The following is a 5,779-nucleotide window of genomic DNA, read 5'->3' as shown; positions in this document are numbered from 1 at the left end:
CATAACAACAACCATTAATTAAAAACATTCCAAACAATGAAATAGATATGTGAAATATATAGCCGAATGACCATATATGTGAAATATATCCAAAACAGAGTACTGGACACATAACAAAATTAAGGTGAAAAATAGTTATGAATATTAATATAGTAGTTAAGGTCGAGATGAGTTATGGTAACGTATATGTTGAAAATAAAGTGAACGTAATTAACTCCTGAGCTCCATACATGGCCCATTTATCCACTTGTTCATTATATTCAAAGTTATTTTTTTCCACTTGCTCCTTACCTGATTTTAACTCGAAGAGTAAAAAATTATTGCTGAATATCACAAAAATAAACTATTTTCACGTATACGAGGTTACAATATAATAGGCAATTATTAACCACTTTAAACCCGAATATATTAAAGTGTTCCTCTCTGACAGCCTTGCGTGACCAGCAGGTTATGACAGCTGATATTATGACAGTCATTCTTATGATATCCTGACGGTGAAGATTTAAATGGTCGTGTCAGCAACTAGTGGATGACATATACCCCAGCTGTGGTTGTGGTCAGTCAGTACAGGTGCCAAGGAGGAAGCTATTGGCCCGCCTTCCGACCAACACGCCAACATAAACACTCATTACATTCTTTATCTTCTTCGCCACATACCTTGTGTCCCCAGGTGTTGAATGGAGTAATCTCTCGCCGTAAACCCCACAGCAACCGTTGAACACCGGTTAAATGCGACACAAAATTAGAAGGTCTTAAGCGGCTCCATACGTGACGGTGAGACGGCAGAGAAGGCAACTGTGTTTTGAGGTTCACACAGCAGAGTATTTCCAAAGCGTTGTGGGTAGATGCGCAGAGCATAATTTATCTCTAAGGATCCATATACTGCGCCGAACTTTAAACCAGGTGTTAGAAGCTGGTCTGTTTTACCAGAAGTGAAGTTGTTTACACATTCCTCCGTCACAGCCCCAACCTGCCAGCGTAAAATTTTAATCTCACCTATCATGTCACCTGTCTTGAATTAACACAGTGTGATTAATAATTCCTATCCTACACTGTCCTACCCATGAGAAATATTTGACTAATTCCACAATATTCATACTGTGAATACTCCTCAAAGGTATAGCCTCTGTGAAATGCGTAGACAAATACATGATGGTTAACAGGTATTGATATCCTCCCCGTGTCTTTGGCAGAGGTCCTCCACAGTCTGTTAAAAAAATTCTAAAGGGTTTACAGAAAGTTGGAATGGGTTTCAATGGTACAGGTTGTATGAGTTGACTTGGCTTCCCTACGTTTTGACACACAGAACAGGCTTCACAAAACGCTGCCATATCTTTCTTCAAACCAGGCCAATAAAATTTATCAGCAACCTGTTTGTGGTTTTCCTATCACATGACTGTCCTGCCAAACTAGAACCATGGGATAAAGCTATTAATTCACTTTTATCAATTCTGAAACCGGACAAAAATTTCCACCAACTCTACTTCACCATTCTTGTCTCTTCCACCACTTTACTTGTCACCGTCCATGAACAACTGACCTAAATCCACTTCATCCTCACATTGTCCCATCTTAACCATGCCACCAGTAACAGCACACACTGGAAAAATATCACTTCTTCCAACTTCCTCTCCCACTGAATCACAACAACATTTACGTTATTTATGTCACTCATAGATACCTCAGCAGTGTCATTCCCATCACAAGTTTATGTTCCTGAACCACCCGGTACCCTGCTAGATCATTACCCAATAACATATCCACTCCCTCAACCAGTAACTCATCTGTCACCCCAACCTTAACTTTACCAACGACAAGATCGGTCTCGAGGTTCACTACGTGTATAGGTATGGTCAATGTTGAGCCTAACACTTTCGCTTTTATCTCAACACCTGAACGAGACTCCTTCGTCCACTCCGGTGTTGAGGACAACATTGCGGTTTGCTCCTGTATCACTCAAAACTAATTTATCTCTCGACCTCCAGTGTCTGACACCAGTCACATCTTTGTGAACACTCCTCGGTTATTCCCAAGACACGGTTAACCCTGCTGACATTCGAGTATTTCTAACTGAAATTTAAAGTGACTAACCTCCCCACAACTATATCACTTCACTGGTGGTCTCCCCTGCTGACCTACATTGTTATTTATTTCCATGTTATGACTTATAAAAATTACCTTGTGACTGTCCTTAGGGATTCCCAGCCATATTACTGCCTGACCACTGACTGTTTTGTTCCCCAAAGTTACCTGACCCCTGACTGCGCCGTTTAGTACCTGGCGACATTTGGTTCTGTTGACCCTTCCCATGATACTGGGTCCTGAACTGTCTATCTCCACCTTGTTTGTTTGGGATATCCTTTCTGTACATTTTATACACCACTGCTAGATGCTCGGCTAGGCGTGCTGCCACCATAAAGTCCTTAATCAGTCCCGTATTTATATTATATTTCACATCAGGGTGTACCAAATTCTTAAACTGCTCCAACAAAATCAGCTGTCTTAAATCCTCAAAAGTTTTCACCCCCTCTGCCTTGCACCATCTATCAAATTGAATTCCACATTCCCTACATATCTCCAAGTAAGTCTGATTTTGCAACTTCTTGATATCCCTGAACCTTACCCGAAACACTTCCGGATTCATCTGAACCGCCTTTAACATAGACTCTTGTACGGCCTCATAATCAACAGACTCCATCATATTTAAACAAGCATAAGCCTCTCTTGCTTTTCCTTTGAACCGCATCTGAACCAGAAGAGCGTAATCAGTTTCATCCCAATTCTTTAATTTTGCTATTTTTTTTTTCAAATTGGATAAAGAAATCTGCTTCCTCTTCAATAAACTGGTAGCTGGCTAATTCTGTGATCCTTTTCTGTTTACAAGCCATACACCCATCGTTGACTCTACTTCTAATTCTTTAAGTCTTATCTTTTTCTCGGCTTGGATTCTCTCTTCCTCTACCTCTCTCTTGTATTCAAATTCTAACCTTTAGCTTTCCAATGCCAAATTTTCATTCATTAGCGTCCCATCACCATGGTTCGACAACCCCTCAGTTTCTTCCTCAATCTCTTTTAACACTCATAAGGAGACTAATTCTTCCATCAACTCCTTCTGTATGTTACACTTACTAGCAGACCTCAAAGAAATCTCATATAAGAGTTGCTAATTCATATAATTCTTTCTTAGTACATTGATACAGATGGTGTTCATCCTGGGTTTCAGTGAACTTCTTACCATATTGTTCCATTTGCTACTTTTTACTTAAATACAAAAATAACCTGATCACACTGCCAAAGGCTAATAAACCTTTCAATACGTTGCACCCAAAAACTGTCAGTGTTCACTTACTTGCACTGTCACTCTTAGTACTCACTAATAAACGGTACATATTGCAATGGTAAGAAACTCACCCTTGGATGTGTTATAACTTCATAATTCCCAGACACAAGACGGAACATTTCACGGTCACTACTGTATAATCCTCCTCTCAGCAGTGCCTCAACTCCTAGGCTCAATAATCTGACTCATATTCTGAAATAACAGCTTTCGTTAGCAGACCAGAATCATGTCGACAAATCTTATTACCTCAGGCTGACAATCGTGGATAACGTTTAGTACAATTTAATTGTGAATTTACATCTAAGGAAACCACTCATTAAATTGTTAAATATTTATAATAAAACAAAAGTTCAGACAATAACAATGTGTGTGGTTCTCTGACCCATATAATTTTAGTCATTTATCCACCTTAATGTTGTCCTTCTTCCATTCACAAAAGTATCCCCTAACATTCACTCTATAATACTATTGGGTAAACTAATGTCAAAAGATAAGATGAACTAGGATTACAGTATATTCTTTTCCTGATCTCACATCTCTATGTTGCCACACCCAGGAGGAAGACGACACAAAACGTAAACAGAAAAATATACGCAATATGTGCAATTAGAATATTCATAACTACTGTCTACTACAACTGCCCTCACTACTATCTATTCTATTGACTACTACCACTACCCTCACCACTACCCTCACAGCTGTCTACTTACTTGTGTGTGTGTAATAATAAAAATAATAATAATAATAAACGGTTTATTAATAGAGTTGCAGCCGGTGGCTGAAAATATACAAACTTACATGATTTAGACATAATAATATACGTTCAATACATTTACAGGGCTGTACAGTACATAAATCAGGAGCTATTTATTTTTTTAAAAATAGATGGGATGGTGCTATTCTTATATCTATCAGAGCGGGCTCTTATGGGCTGAATTTTGTTGTAGTGGCGAACTGTGCGAGGTGGGCGGGGTACTGCTGGTCGTAGTAGGTGGCGATGGCGAGGATGGTGCAGTAGTCCACTACCAAACCTTGATAGTGCGTGATGGTGGAGGTCACTGAGGGATGGCATTTCCAGGGTGGAGAGAGCATTGTTGTAGCCGGAGTAGTCTGCACCGAGCATGATTCTGTGGACCCTCTTCTGTACCTTCTCTAGCCGATGTTGTTGGGGAGAGTTGAGAGAAGACGACCAGGCTGGTGACGCATACGTTAATTTGGGGAGTATAAATGCATTGTAGATAGTCCTCAGCTCTGGCGTGGGTGCCCCGTGACCTGAGTCGTCGTAGCATGTAGAGTCGGTACGAGGCTGCCTTGATAGTGCTGTTTACATGGGCCTTCTAGTCCAGTTTGTGGTCTATGGTAACACCCAGGAGTTGGCAGACTGCACTAACTGGAGAGGATGGGCACCCACTGTAACTGCTGGAGCTTGCACTGGAGTGGTGGCAGTGTTGATGTGCATGACTACGATTTTGGTGTGATTGGTGGTGACCTTGTTCTCTGTAGTCCATGCCTGTAGCCTGTCCAGGGTGCCTTGTATCGATGAGTAGTCCGGTGAGGTGTTGTCCACTGTAACCCCCACAGTGCAGTCATCCACGTACTTCCACCTGTGAGGTGGTCCGATAGAGCGTCGATAATCAGGATTAGGAAGCACAGTGGTCCCTGGAACATCACAGGTGAGATGTTGGAATGTGGAAACAGAACCTCGCGTAAGTCTTCCCCTGTCAGGCCAGCTTCTTCAACATCATGATTCCTGTTGTGCCTCCTCGTGTCACCACATGGCAACTGGGTGCCTCGTGGGCCCAGGCTAGACCAGCAGGGAATCTGACAGCAGTGAACCCCAGAAGGATGGCACATACTTCCACCAGCATGTGGACATGCCCTGAAGCCTACTAACTACTGCCCCGCTGCCTTGCGGAATAACCTTGGTAGGTAGAAGGCTAAGGGAGTAAACCCCAAACGAAATAAATGCAGTGGAGCCCCGCATCAGGCAGATATGCCTACAGAGCTCCAGTATGACCAATGCGGGAACCCAATGACCACACCAGCAGATGAAGGCATTGCAAGGAGGACAGGCTAGGTAGGCGAAACCCAACAAACTGAGCTATCTGCAGTCCATTGCAAATCTCCCTCTCCCCAGTCGTTGCAGCTACCTGCATCACTGGATCAGGAAAAGGAAGAGCCTGTATTCCTGCTCTGGTATACAAAGAAATTAACTCAGGATCAGCCTTCTGTGCATCAATTAACATATCACGTGTGACAGGAAGATCACTTAGCTCCTTAGCGTCTACTGGTGCAACTGACTTTGATAATTCATTAGGATCAACAGGCACAATAATACCGTCAGAATGATTATCAGAAACAAGGGGTATATTAGCCGGTCCTGCGTCCACAGCCTTAAACTCTTCAGCAAACAAGTCAGCAAGGTCAAGATCAATCTCA

Source organism: Homarus americanus, unplaced genomic scaffold (genome assembly GCF_018991925.1).
Source record: "Homarus americanus isolate GMGI-L3 unplaced genomic scaffold, GMGI_Hamer_2.0 scaffold59716, whole genome shotgun sequence".
Taxonomy (NCBI): Eukaryota; Metazoa; Arthropoda; class Malacostraca; order Decapoda; family Nephropidae; genus Homarus; species Homarus americanus.
This window is presented reverse-complemented; position numbering follows the sequence as displayed.